The 14,785-nt window shown below is 47.4% G+C and overlaps 1 long non-coding RNA gene across 14 annotated transcripts in view; it reads left to right on the top strand.

The window, feature by feature from the left end:
- The first annotated feature begins 604 nt into the window (after nucleotides 1-604).
- The window catches only part of LOC103159135, a 70,251-nt gene continuing 56,070 nt past the window's right edge, over nucleotides 605-14,785 (top strand). For 7 of the 14 annotated variants that reach the window (XR_004768736.1, XR_004768734.1, XR_004768735.1 and 4 more), the window contains exons 1-2: nucleotides 605-939; nucleotides 1,200-1,414. This is a non-coding gene — a long non-coding RNA (uncharacterized LOC103159135). The other 7 variants (XR_003481590.2, XR_003481588.2, XR_004768737.1 and 4 more) reach the window with 7 other exon arrangements.

Genomic DNA, 14,785 nt, shown 5'->3' with positions numbered 1-14,785 from the left:
ACACATACACACAAACATATATATCTACACACATATGAACCCCTACCACACAAACACACAAAAATATATGCATGTATGTGGATGTATTTGCTCACATGACAGTACAATCTCTAAGTCACTTACGTATAAAAGAAAAAGGACAATTTCCCTTTACCGTCTTCAAATTACTGACTGGGGAAGAAGCTACAGCCCCCAACTTGGAGGCTCTCCAGTTCACCTATACACTGAAGAGAACAGTTCTGTTAGAGTAACATAAGGCAGGCTGCTGAAGTGGGCACAGAGTGCCCTGTATGCACCCATTGCGTGGGGAACCCTCAGAGCGTACAGGGACGGGAGTGGGTGTTGGTGAGCAACAGCTGTGCTGTCGGAACGTGACGTGGAGGCTCACACGTGCCTGAGCTCATGAAGAAGAGAAATGGAAGGTTCGTGACATCTGTGAAGTTGGTGACTAAGACAGAATGATGAGGAGGACTTTGGCGATTTCAGCAGAATTCTTTATTCACTGGAGGAGGTGGTGATTAATGCGGGGTGGAGCTGCACGAGGCAGACGGTGGAGAGGCATGGGGAACAGATGTGGCTGGAGGAGCTGCCCAGAGGTCAGCACTAGGGAGGGGCCTGGATTCTGTGGGCAGAGTCCGGGGATGCTCTGCTTGGAATTGTGATGGGGGCGAGATGAATGGTCTAGCAGGAGGCCCTGAGCGGAGGCCCTGGCTAAGAGGCAGCTGCCTCCCTAGTGATGCTGGAATGTAAAGAAAAGCTTAGTCTTCCATGATAGATGGTGGTGAAATCAAACCCGAAGGGGTTTCGGGAGCTAGAAAAGTCATCTTGGCCTGAAAGACAGCAATATAATATCCAGAGAATTTGAACCAAAAGTCCTACAGTCCTACAGTGAAATGGCCGGTACTCACCTCCCAGCTGCTGCCTGACAAGGTTTGAAAGGTAGGGATGAGAAAAGCCTTATGCAGGGGAATGTTGAAGAGAGATATGGTCTCTATTAGTTACTTTTCCTCTTGCTATAGCCTAATACCTGGCAAATCGCCGTTGAGGGGTAGCAAGGTTTGTCGTGCTTACAGTTGTAGGGGATTCGTACCATCACTGAGTGAGAAGCATGGCAGGGGGAGCTTGGGGTGGGTTAGCAATCAGAACAGAGCGGACAGGAAGTGAGGGGCTTGTCCATTGTGACCCACCTCTCCATCAAGGTTCCACTTCCTCAAGGCTCTACAACCTTCCAAAACAGCGCCACCTTCTGGGAACCCAGCATTTAAACATATGAGCCTGTGGGAGACGTTTGACCTGCAAACCACAAGAAGTCAGCCTGAAAGCACCCTGTTCTTTGCCAAATGCCCTGCCCTCTGCAGGCAAAGAAGAACATGACCACAGCAGTGCCAAGACCAGACCAACAGGAACTTCCACGGTGAGAAAGGAGGGGAGGGCGTGTGATATGGCTTCTGGCTCTGCTTGTGACTCTGGGTCATGGGCCTTCACAGTCCCCGATCTGGGGAAGAGAAAGGTCAGGAGGCAGATGTTTGCTACTCAGGCCTGGCTTTTGTCAACCTCCAGTGAGCTCCTCCCAGTCTGGCTGATGCACTGGCAAGAAAGGAAAGGGATTGGGAATCAAGAGCAAAACTCAAAGGCGTCTATGTTGAAACGCACAAAATCTTTCCTATCTGGTAATCCCCTCCTCTGGCCTCCCTGGTCCCCACATGCTGTCCTAAAAAACATTTCAGGGAAATAACACATGAGACAGTACCAGGGAGAGGAGAACCAGCTGATACACAAGCGTAGCTGGACTCTCAACTTTGGGGTTAGCTGTCTCTGGAGGGCAGAGACCAGACAGGGAAGGTACATTCTCCCCATGGGGCAGCTCTGCCTTGCAGTCAGCCTCCTGCCCAGGCTCTGTAGTCACTCCAGGCTCTTTCAGTAATCTAGCACGTGATAACAGGGGCCTGTTTAAACAGGCTTATCCATATGTTTATTTTACAAGATACTTTCTGGGCAAATCTTAGCTGTATGACTTTGATATCAAGTTGAGCCCTTTTCGCTCCTCACTCAGAGCACCCAGTGAAGCCGAGGCATTGTGAGCGCTGTGTGAAGCTGCTCCAAATGCAAAGCACCGGCCAATGGAAACCTTGGTTATCACTCGGTTCTGAGTCTCGTCTGCTAGATGCGGCGATCTGTCTTACATGGTATCTGTCCACTAGCTGTCAGTGGCAGCCATGCTCACTCAAGAGAACAGGACTGTGTTCCTCATAATCAGGAACAGGCGTGGAGGTGAGCCAGCAGGGCATCAGACTTAATCACCATGACTCCAGTCTCCTGAAGATCAGCTCCAGGGCCTGGCAGACTTAACAAGTTTTAACACCGTCAACGAAGTGATGGAGCAGTTGTCTGTGGAAAGCTGAGATCTGGGTCTGATGCAGACAGCCAATCACTGCAGGATGCTTAATTAGTCCCTCAGACGGATGCCTCTGCCATGTGTTTGGAAATCGGTTCCCCAGATCTAGCTTTCCATGCAGAAAGTGTGGAAACACATGTGAATCTTTCCTTTCACTAACCCATGGGAAATTTTACCAGGATCTAACAATAGTCACCATTTTGCTTCTTTCTTCTTTACTTCCCTTCCCCTGCAATGTTTCTCCCCGTTTCCTCCTTCCCTTCTTTTCCTTTTGTTCTACACTGGGTATTGAACTTAAAACCCAAGCCCAAAACTATTCTACCTTGAGTCATATGCTCAGCCCTGGTATTTTGAGGCAGGATCTCACTACACAGTTTGGGCTGATCTTGAATTCATAGGAAGCTCAGATTGACCTTGAGCTTGTCGTCTTCCTGTCATAGCCTCCAGAGTACTGGGCTAACACCCCTCCCCCACCATGCCCTGCTTCCCCCAAGAGCTAGAGCGCTGTGCACTAACTGAGTAATTGGGATGCTGTGTCATGTTTCTCCACATGCTCCCAGCCTACTGAGAGTGTGCTCAGTAAGGTTTGACATGCACCACATGCCAGGCAGGTATGTCCTGGGTGAGCCTGCCATCAACCAGAATCCCCATATCTGCCCCACCCCAGCCATAGACCTTTCACCTAGGTCACTCATGGACCAGCCTTCTGAAGGTCTCCCGTGCACCGGAACTCCAGTCCTTCTATTCAGTGACTGCATGAGATGGGATCTGAGACTTTGGATGGTCAGTATCAAACTCCTGGGCGATGCTGATGACGCTGGACTGTGGACACAGAGCACCTGCTCTGAAATGGGATTTCCCAGCAAGCACCTCTGAGAAAGAGCAATGCACTGGAAACACCAACTCCCAACTCCTCCTCAATCCTAGTGAGTGGGGAACTAAGAGGTGACATCCTCCGCAGCCTGAGCCCGCATGCTCCTGATGACCCAACTGTATCAGCCCCACCATCTGGTTATGGAAGATTTAATGTGGCTGAACCAGGATGGGCATGAGTCAGAATTGTCATCTGGGCTGGCTCTGTGAAGGACAGGACGGCCCCAGGCAGGCAGAGAATCACCCTGCAATGGTGCTAAGAAGAAAAGGCAGCAGAAGGTGCCTGCAGACAGGTGGGCCTGAGGAAAGCTGAGAACAACCCAGAGAGATATTGGTGTCACCGTCCCTAGGCACCTGCTCTCTTCTACTGACCCTCTTGGCAGGAGCAAGTGGCAGTCTTCCCACTGACCAGTCATCACCAACAACACAAAGACAAGATTTTTTTTTTTTTTTTTTTTTTTGGTTTTTTGAGACAGGGTTTTCCTGTGGCTTTGGAGGCTGTCCTGGAACTAGCTCTTGTAGACCAGGCTGGTCTCGAACTCACAGAGATCCGCCTGCCTCTGCCTCCCCAGTGCTGGGATTAAAGGTGTGCACCACCAACGCCCAGCTCAAAGACAAGATTTTGAAAGGAAACTAGTCATAGTGGTGCACAACTTTAATCCTAACCCTTGGGAGGGGAGGTAGAGTCAGCTTGTGAGTTCAAGGCCAGCTTGTCTACATAGTAAATCCCAGGATGGCCCAAGACACACAGTGAGACCCCACCTGGAAACCAACCAACCAAACAAACAAACAAAAAGTGATTTTGCAAGGTGCCTGAAAAAGTTTTCATCCATGGTGAATCCAGTTTACCATGCTGAAGGAAGAGTTGGGGACACAAAGCAGTTTCGAGTGTGAAAAACTCTTGCTGGCAGCAGAGGCGCAGCATCCTGCCTTCCTAAAGAACCGAGACAAAGAAGGTGCACGAGGCAGCTCTGAGAGACAGGATGGGCATTGTTAGTGATGAACTTACTGTTCCCTGCTTGAGAGGACGGAGGACAGTCTCATCACAATGTAGGTCCCCACAGGGCTAAATCACCAAGGAGCTCAGCCACGGATGATGTGTATATGTAAAACTAGGAGCAAGGGCAGCCAGAGCAAAGCTGAAGTTGTTTCAACTTTGACCTTCAAGGGGGTGCATCCCTGTTTATTATTATATAATAAATATATCATATATTTTATTATATACTGAATGGTACAATTTACTGGGGAATGCAAAGACCCAGACTCCCATGGTTGCTTCTTGGACCCAAGCACCCTTCTTGGAGGAGCTCATCCTGACTTTAGGAGCTCGTTGTATCTAAATGGATGAGATTCTTACTGTTTTACAGACCTACATCCATTTCTGTGGTGAGCAAGCAGGGTGTTGACATTCTGTGAGACATCTTTTGACTTGAGGCTCTGGCTGTAACCTTTTAGCCAGTGAGCTCTATCCCAGAGCTTCCTTGTAGCCTCAGTGTGGCCCAGTGGGTGGCAGGCACTGTAGAAGACATCAAGAGATGGCTCTTTCCTGAGGGCTGTGGTGTTGGAAGGGTGATCTGTTCTTTGGACTTGAAACAGGTGGGCCCTTAGCCACTTGGCTGCCTCTCCATCCTCAGGACCTTTGCCCTTGACCTAACTTGGAATCCAATTCAGGACAGGCTTGATCTGCACAGCCAGGGGATGGAGGGAGTGATGATGCAGAATCAGGAGTGAGGGGCCTAGGAAATTAGAGTCTTTAGGATATGTGCATGCTTAGCAGGAGCAATGAGGAGTGGGCCAGTCACCTTCATCCTCAGGAAAGTGACACTAGCTGTGATCTCAAGCACACCAGTGACCACACCTCCACCTCCCTAAAGCCTTATGTCTCAAGTACGCCCTGCAGAGGGAGAGTACCTCATCCTGGGCCCTGATGTTGATAGGACAGCACTGATTCCAAGGGTGTGGAAGATCTTCTTCGAGCTGCAAATGTTGCATAACATCCATTGACCTCTTCCTAGAGTAAACACCCGCCAGTGCTGGCTGGGTCTCCTCCAAGGGAGGCAGTGATCCAGTGGTGTCATCCACTTAACCTTAGGCTATATAACCCATGGAACATGAGCTGTCTGAACCACATAAAGCCCTGTATGCAGAAACATTAATATGCCCCAAATGGATTGTGCCTGCCTCCCACCCTGGCATCTGTTCATACGGCTGTCCAAATTCGTACTTTGTTCTGTTTGTTCCAGAAAGAACTCACAGATTTCTCCCCCCTTCGTATCCTGCTTTTCAATCCAAATATGACGTGGCTAAGAGATGCTGAAGGGTAAAAAAGGAAATGATAGTGTCATTGCAGCCTAGGCACACGTGTGGGAGGAGATGGAAAGCTAAGGAAGCATAGGGCGTAGACTCCAGTCCAGCATACAGGCGCCGTGAAAGGGCAAGGGCTGTGTAAGGGCCAAGGGCCATCAGAGTGAAGGCTGTGCTAGGATGGGCCTTGCCCAAGCTGGAGATGCTGCTGGGAATTGATAAGGAACATTGTGGTTACACAGGAAGACATAAACACGACCCCACACTCAGGATAGTGACTCTCACAGTGCAGCCCCCTCTGCAGGCAGAGAAGAGGTGTTAAGGTTGTAGGTCTGGCTGAAGCACAAATCTCAGCATATCCCAGCATCCCTGGGGGCACCCAGAAAAATAGAAATGACACGTGACTTTAATGTACCTAACTAAGGCTTCAAGATGGAGATACAGTTGTGGGCCCCAGCCGGGTTCACACCAGGGCCACCAGTGCTGGAAGGAAGATCTAGCTTGGGCTGGAAATGGCACTTTGAAGTGCTATGCCCTGGCAGTTTGCTCAAGACTTCCCAATAGCCCTGCTTTCAGGACAAGCTTAGCAAGCTCAGATCCATTTATGACACATGGGATTTGTTTTAATTTAATTAAAAACTTTTTTTTGTTGTTTCTGAGATAGGGCCTCGCTATTTAGTCCTGTCTGGCCTGGAGCTCATTATAAACCAGAGTTACCTCAAACTGGAAGAGATCTGCCTGCCTCTGCCTTCTGAGTGCTGGTATTAAAGGCGTGTGCCACCACACCCAGCAACATGTGGGATTGCTGTGCAATATTGGAGCCATCAACTGAGAATGTCACTTCTGATTGCATGGCCTGTCATTGGCTGAGTGCATTCTTCATCTCCCACCGCTCAGCACGTGCTGAGGTTCTAACCCCACCACCTCAGAATCACTCTCAGGTAATTCCCAGAAGCAACTAAGACGAAATGAGGTCCTTAGGGTGAGCTCAAATCCAACATGGCCTGTGCTCTCACACTAAGAATGAAATGGAACACAGACACCAGAGGATAGCACGCTAGGACACAGGGGAAAAGGGGGGCTGTCTTCAAGACCAGTCCTGCAGACACATTGTTGTAGAATTTTCCAGAACTGTGAGAAAGTAAGCAGCAGTTGTCTGAGTCAAGCTATCCACAGTTTCTTGTTAGCTCGCTAGTAAGTGAGCCGGCTTCATCCAGGCGCTTGAGAGCAGAGAGGCACTGTGAGCCTCTGCAGGTCAGTGCTCTGGGGTGTGAAAATGTATCCTTTCTGGAGAACCACTCCAGGTAGCTTAAGTAAGTTCACTTACAGATCACACAGTCCATCCTCAGAGGCCCAGGCAGGAGCTCAAGGTAGAAACATAGAGGCAGAAACTGAAGCAGAGACCGTGAGGAGTACTGCTGACTGGCTTGTTCCCCATGGCTTGCTCAGTCTGCTTTCTTATACACCCCAGGATCACTTGCCCAAGGGAGGCAGTACCCATTTACACATTTACGTATTTATTAACACATATATAACAATAATAATTAAAGACTAAGAGTCCATAAATTTGAGAGAGATCTGAGGGCATGTAGGAGGGATTGGAGGGGGTACTATAATTATGTTTTAATTAAATTTTTAAACAGTTAAAAACACTAAAAACTGTATTCCACTTTCTATTGCTATAATAAAATATCTGAGGTTTTATACTTTGTGAAGAAAGGGGCTATTAGCTCACAGGTTTGAAGGCTTTAAGTCCATGGTCAGGTGCCCCCATTGGTGGGGGCCCCTTGACTGCAGCCCCAGCTGGTGGAGAAGCAGAAGGGGCACCTGGAGTGAGGGACAGGCTAGCTCCTAGAGACCAGCATTAACTTCTTCTGAGGGTGGGGTTTCCAGCGGCTCAGGCCTGCTCACAAAGATGCCTCAACTCTGTTACACTGAAAACTCAGCTTCTAGATCACCGACATTTGGGAGAACACAACTGAACCAGGAGAATATCAAAGCCTACTTTCTACATGATTGTTCTCACTTAAGTACATTGAGAAAATCATTTAGCACTTTGTGGTACCCATGCAAGAATCATGGGCATCCAGGAATGCTAAGGGCCTGTGAACTCAGGGACACTTGGAGAAGGAGTCTCCTGGGTATATCCTCCCATGAGCAGGTCTGAAGTCCCTAGAGTGCAGGCCTCCCCTGCCCCCATGTAGTATCCCAGACCGAATTGCTCCAGGGTGTTCATTAGTCAGCAGTCTTTGCTTGTGAGCACAGAGGGGACAGCCTCTTACTTGTTCATAATGAAGCCAACAATTAACAAACAGCTGGATTTAATAGAAGAATTTGTATAGATCAAACACTCATATTTTCTCACATTCCCCGAATTCCACTCAGTGTCCGGATTTCATCATTCTCTTTCACTGCCATGACTGAATAGCCAGATATTAATTATTATCCTTTTCCACCTTTATCTGCTGAGCTATGGCTCTGAATACAAATAGCCATACGTTACTTTCCAGGAGCCACAGCTTTGAACGTGTTATTAACCTGCTGCTCCACTCGAAGAAAAGGGCATTGGTCACTTTTCTGTTGCTGCGATGAAACGTCATGGCTGAGACAACTTACAGAAGGGGGATTTATTTGGGCTTGTGGTTCCAGAGGACTGAGTCCAGCGTGGTGGGGAAGCGTGGCAGCAAGAGGCAAGCGTGGCAGCAGGAGCAGGAAGTTGGAGGCTCACATCTTGAACCTCGAGCAAGAAACAGAAAGGGTGAACCGGAAGTGTGCAGAGGATCCCTTAAAGCCCGTCTCCAGTGACTCACTTCCTCCAGCTGAGACCCACCTCCTAACCCTCCCCAAACAGCACTGCCAGCTAGGGACCCGGTATTCAAATATGGGAGCACGTGGGCTCATTCTTACTCAAACCAGTACAAGCAGTATGAGTTGAACCATACTCTCATCCTCATTTACGTATTTTAAAGGTGTTTTTAGTCCTATTATGACTGATATTGCTTTGTTATGTATTTATTATTAATATATTATTTGTGTGTGTGTGTGTGTGTCTGTGTGTGTGTCTGTGTGTGTGTGTGTGCGCGCGCGCGTGTGTGTTTTCGTGTGTGTGTGTGTGTGTGTGTGTGTGTGTGTGTGTGTGTATGTGTGTGTGTGTATGTGTGTGTGTGTGTGTGTGTGTGTGTGTGTGTGTGTGTGTGTGTATGTGTGATGTGTGTGTGTATGTGTGTGTGTATGTGTGTGTGTGTGTATGTGTGTGTGTGAGTGTCTATGTGTGTATGTGTGTGTGTCTGTGTGTCTGTGTGTGTCTGTGTGTGTATGTGTATGTGTGAGTGTGTGTGTGTGTGTGTGTGTGTGTGTGTGTGTGTGTGTGTGTAGGGCAGGTATGCGTGAGCCACAATGCATACATAGGGAACAAAAGACAATCCATAGGAGTCAGTTCTCTCCTTCCACCATGCAGGTTCCTGTGACTAAAGTCTGGTGATCAAGCTTGTGTTACCCATGCGTCTCATTGGCCCTGAGGCCCTATTATGAAAGATAAAAGTTGATCCACAATTTTTAATTAACCCAGATGCTTTTCTTAACCGTTTTTGTACAGGCTCCTCTGTAGTTTTTCAAAAATTCTCTGCAATTTTAGGAACTGCACTGAAAAATTATTGTGTATTTGAATTTAGCTGAACACCCTGGCATACCCAGCATTGTCTCTGTCTGGTATCGGGTGGGGTCTTTCTAGGTAAGTTTTAGCACTGATTGCCCATCTTCAGATTTTCCGCCCCAAAAGATCCAGCAGCAAGTTCCCAGGGCTCTGCCCCCATGGTGCTGTGTTCTCAATGAGTCTTCCTATGCATTCTTGGGGGGTTCCCCCCAGGTGTGGTAATCTGTTTCCACTACAGTGTTAGTGTGTTAGCGAAAGCTACAGTAGAGCACCCCAGATCACACAGTTTAAACAACTCACACTTGTTTTCTCCACAGCTCAGAGGTTGAAGGCAGGAAGTCAGTCGCCAATGTGCATTTCTTCTGCGACCTCTCTCCTGGGCTTATAGGCGGCTATCATGCCTGTGTCTTCAGATCATATTGTGATGAGAATTTGTGTCCCAATTTCCTCTTCCAATAGGACTCACCCTGGTGGTCTAATTTAATCTTAATTATTCTTCTAAAAACCTCATCTCCAGGTGTAACTGGAGGCAGAGTGAGTGAAGACTTCCCTGTAGGAATCTGGGGCCATACAGCAGGTCTGTAGCAGAGTTCTCTGCGTCATTGGCTGTCCATATCAGGCATTGACCTTCATCTTGCTCTCTCTCTGGACAGAGTGTCTGTGGTCCCGAGAACATTCCTTGTTCTTCCAGGATTTTTACCTCACCTGAGACCCTGGTGGCTCTTAGGAGAGCCTGACTTCCCTGTGGCCGCCTCCCACGAAGGGCATGACTTCAGTTCTGGGTGGTGCTCCCTTGGCAGTGCTCAGATCACTGTGGACAAATTCCCCAATATTGGTCAACACCCTTCTGGACTTCCAAATTGGATCATTGCCTGGAAACTTCTGCATGCTGCTTCACCCCACCAGAGCTGCCTAATGCAAGCATCTGTCTGAATCACTCCTACTGTTGAGACAGTCTCCACCTTTAAGTCTTGGGCTAGAGATGCCAAACCACCTGCCTAGGACCTGGCCCTATGAGCTGAGGTGTCACAGGCACCTCTGCTCATAATATCTGACATCTCAGGCCTCCAGATCCTCAGGGCCATGCAGTCATGACAATGTATAGTTCACCACTGACTTTTCTGATTTTTAGGTTTTAATTATAATCTGCTTTGTTTAGACCTTAATACATCTAATGACTTACAGTGCGGTTTTGATTCATTGTGATTGGCTTCTAAAGTCTTCAAATCATTATGGGGACATCATAAAATTTGCCTAGTCTCCTTGAACATTGTATTTTTGATGATGTAAAACATAAAATTCATTGTCCTGTGAGGTGTGTGAGTAACAAGGGAAGACAGAGGGTGAGGAGCTATGTAGCAGAGAGGAGTCAACTGAAGGAGAGAAATGGCCTCGCGACCATGGAAGCATGGTTAAGAAACAGCCAAGAAGATGCCAAATAAACAAGAGACTCCAGTTTTGCCGCATGGAACTGAGAGCTCTCTAAAGATGACAAGATGCTTGTGTTTGGTCTTTATCCCTGTTGGGTTGCTAGGAGTTTCCAAATCCACACTCCCCGACTCAGGCCGAACCTCGTGGCTACCGTGACTTGGAGCTGAGACATGCCGGGTCACGACAGTCCTGTGATGTATATTTTAAGGTTGTCTTAGTTAGGGTTTCTATTGTTGTAAAGAGACACTATGATCACAGTAACTCTTTTTTGTTTATTTGTTTGTTTGTTTTCCCAGACAGGGTTTCTCTATAGCTTTGGAGCCTGACCTGGAACTCACTCTGTAGACTAGGCTGCCTTCAAAGTCACAGATATCTGCCCTCCTCTGCCTACTGAGTGCTGGGATTAAAGGCATGAGACACCGTTGCCTGACTCACAGCAACTCTTATAAAGAAAAACATTTAACTGGGACTAGATTACAGTTCATAGGTTTAGTCCATTATCATCACGTTGGGAAGCATACTGATGTTCAGGCAGACACGGTGCTGGAGAGGCAGCTGAGAGTTCTCCATCTGGATTGGCAGGCAGCAGGAAGAGAGAGTGATACTGGATCTGGCTTGCGAATTTAAAACCTCAAAGCTCACCTCCAGTGACATACTTCCTCCAACAAGGCCACAACTCCTATAGTGCCACTCACTATGAGCCTATGGGGGCCATTCTTATTCAAACCACCATAAAGATCAAAATTTCCACTAGAAATCCAGGTGACTGAACACCTAAAAGCACGTAGAGCAGATGTCAAAGCCTTTGGCACACCGAAACTAAAAAACTAAAATACCAAAACCAAATCTCTTGTTAGTGTTTTTTGATTGATCACATGTTGAAATGACTCTCTGCCTGGTTATATTGGATTAAAGCATATTCGTAATTAAAACCCATTTTGCTTAAGTATACTTCCTGCTATTAAATGTGGCTCTTGGACATGTCAAATTCCGAATGTGGCTGTCTGTGATCTCCTTCTCCTCCACGCTGCACACTGCATTGATTTGTTCCTCAGACTTCAAGCCAATCAACTCACAAATCCATGCATGTCACTTTTAAAATATATTTTAATATCTGCGAGACAAGACCACAACCATTGTCTGTGGTACACTTATGTCTCTGATTGCCTTTTAGAAGTCCAAGCCAATTGTTCTGGATTCATTTCAAAATTATTTTCTTGCCAAATTCATAAAAAACCCTTTAGGCTAATTCCTCTGCACAACTATACACATTTTTTTCCCTGAGAGTGACTGCCTATACAATGTGGAGGTCTCTTGTTTACTTTTCACAGGTTTGAAAGCCATTCTTCATAGGTAATGCCTTCATGGACTGTTCCAGGGCCCTGAACGCAAACGTTGTTGGCTTTTATGTCTTCATCTTTTATGGATAATTAATTTGCTCCTAAGCATTTGTGACTGTTCCTGTCTAGGAAGAGATCTTTGCTCCTCTCACTGAGTATAAATCATTGCCTTCTGTTTTCTCTGTCATTTCGACTTAAAGAAGATGGAGACTTCCCAGCCTTAATATATAATCACACTGGTAGTGGGCATTGCTCCCGAAAACAATTTGCTGGTGTTGCTCTTAGGAATTTTTACCCCATTAAACTTGGCAGTGTTTCACCTTGGCTCAGGTTGCCTTCAAGGACACCCATTAGTGAGGCATTTTCCCTTCCCAAGTAAAATAAGCAGTCTGGAAGGCAGAATTTCCTCCCGGCTTTCTACAACCCCATTCACTACATAAAAATAAAACCATTAGCTTTTGGTTTAGAGACATATTTTCATAGGGTGACATGCCAGACTACAGACAATCCATGATGCTTTGTAAAAACATCAGTGGACCGTGGATTGGTTGTGTATTCCCTTCCCAGAATCCAAGTTCAAGCAAAATAAGTGAGTATTTGGCTTTGTTTCAGGGATGGATCTACAGTTAGGGTTAGTGTTGGGGAAACCTCATTTTAATGTTCTCCTGCACTGCACATCAATTTTTAAACTGAAATGTCTGGTCGACGTTTTTAATTTATGGAAATCCTCAGGACATCAGTTAGAGCTATCTTACGGTTTACATCCATAGACAAACAAGAGGCTATTGGCATTCATCTCAGAGGAAATGGCAAGCTTGGAATTTTTATAGAGTGCCCGAACGAGCAAGCTGTTAACTGCAGCTCTCATGAAGTGATGTGAGTATAGCTGACCAGTCACCAGCCAAGACTTCACTGCTGAGTCCTCAGCAAGGACAGAGCACACCAGGAGTCCGATCCCTGGTCCTGGAGATGCACTTGCCTTACTTTAAGAACTGGGTCAGACAAAACCGGAAACCCAATGTAGAGACTCTGGTTTACCCTTGGGTTTCTGGAGTGTGAGAACTCTATGTCCCTTTCCATGCCAAAAAGTATGCTTGGCATATCTTATCACAGATACCAGACCCTCTGAGTATGAGAGAGAATTTCTAGATGGACTTTCTCTTAAGAACATCCCATCCAATAAAATGGTGGGTACCCCTCCACCTTGGCTAATGATCCCCAGGAATTCATATGGTGGAAGGGATATCTCTGTTGGTCCAGAGTCCAAGAAAGTCTTCTTTCTAGCTCTTCATATCAACTCTCCTACCATGTAACCCCAGCATGTCTCCCTGTTCACAGAGTATCCCCATCAGACTGGAGGACAAGGAGAGAGAGGGCAGAAAGTTCTCAAGATGAAACTTCCATGTTTGTGATGTTCCCACAGCAACTTCAGAGAAGCAAATGCTGAGGCTGTCCCCAAATCAGTGGTTCATTAGTGTTAATAAAAGCAGGGCTTGGAGCCTGGCCAAGGGTTGCCATCACCCATAGAAGTTTCAAGTCTCAGCACACAGCCATCTCTACAGCCAAGTTTGTTCATTGAGAAGTCTTACTTGGCATGGGAATATCCAGGGAACCTTGGTCACCTCTGAGCACCTAGGATTCTGCCTCAAGAGCTGCGGTGACTTCAAAGATGTCAGGTCACAGTTGGAAGATATGGACTGAACAACTATCTCTCAGTTCAAGGGAGACACTGCATTCTGTCCCTGCTTGTCTCACATAATGGAAGAGATGTCTGCCGTGTGTCACATGTGGGTGGGACCTGTTCAAGCATAGCTTGTCCACAGTTCTAAGAAAGATTCCCAGCCCAATGGCACATGGTCTGCACCCATTCTGTCCTTTGTGGAACGCATGGACTGTTTCCCCTGCTCCATTTTCACTCTCCCACTTTGGGTGGTACAGGGAGTGTGGGAAGGCCCTTCTTTGCGACCTCCTCTGGGCCACCAGCTGCAGACCAGGAGCTGTTCCCAGAAGTCTGTGTTTCCTCACCCATTAGGAGTTGAGCTGGGATGATCTTTAGAGCAAACGGCCTTCCAAGGCACAGGGTGGGAACAGTGATAATGCGCTGTGTCTTCAGCTAAACCCCTTTTAAACAAGTGCAGCCTTCAGCTGATCCAAGAGCAGATAAGAGAGGGGATCCGGGTCCCCCTCTGAAACCGGTAATGAATCCAAACAAGCATTCTTGGACGGATGCTTCTGCTCTGGTTTGTATTAGGCGTGCAATTAAAGCGTTTACACAATGGGGCCTCCAAGCTGGATCCTTCACCACATGAAAGGGAGGAAAAGCCTCCCGAAAGGAGGCGGTCCTATGCACTCCTTGGCTATTTTTCCCAGACCTTGGTAAAGGCCAGAGCTTTTCAAAGAGGTCACTGGGAGGGAAGAGGATCAGAGGCAGGGCAAGCTGGGAAGGCCCTACCCTGTGCAAACAGCATCCTTCCTTTGCCAGCCCCTCATGGCTCTAATCTGCCCTTCAGAGAGCAGAAGAAAGGAAAAGAGACCAGAGTGGACAGGGGAGGCCCAGCTCCCTCTCAGGTCTCCGCTTCTCTGAGACCAGGTGTCACTGCCAATTCTGAGCTCACTGGAGAGGCTTGCTCATTCCTACCATGTTCAAATGAGGCTTGCTCCTGAGACCCCTTTGTGGAATGGGAGTGGTCAGGAAGTCCCGCCCAGTCACTGGATGCTGACATCCCAAAAGTGTGATCCTTTCAGGAAAATGTATCCCTTCCTCATTGTCCAGCAGAGTATCCTGGGGCT

This window comes from Cricetulus griseus, chromosome 2 (genome assembly GCF_003668045.3).
Source record: "Cricetulus griseus strain 17A/GY chromosome 2, alternate assembly CriGri-PICRH-1.0, whole genome shotgun sequence".
Taxonomy (NCBI): domain Eukaryota; kingdom Metazoa; phylum Chordata; class Mammalia; order Rodentia; family Cricetidae; genus Cricetulus; species Cricetulus griseus.
Note: the sequence above shows the minus strand (reverse complement) of the source record. Positions and strands in the feature narration are given on the sequence as shown.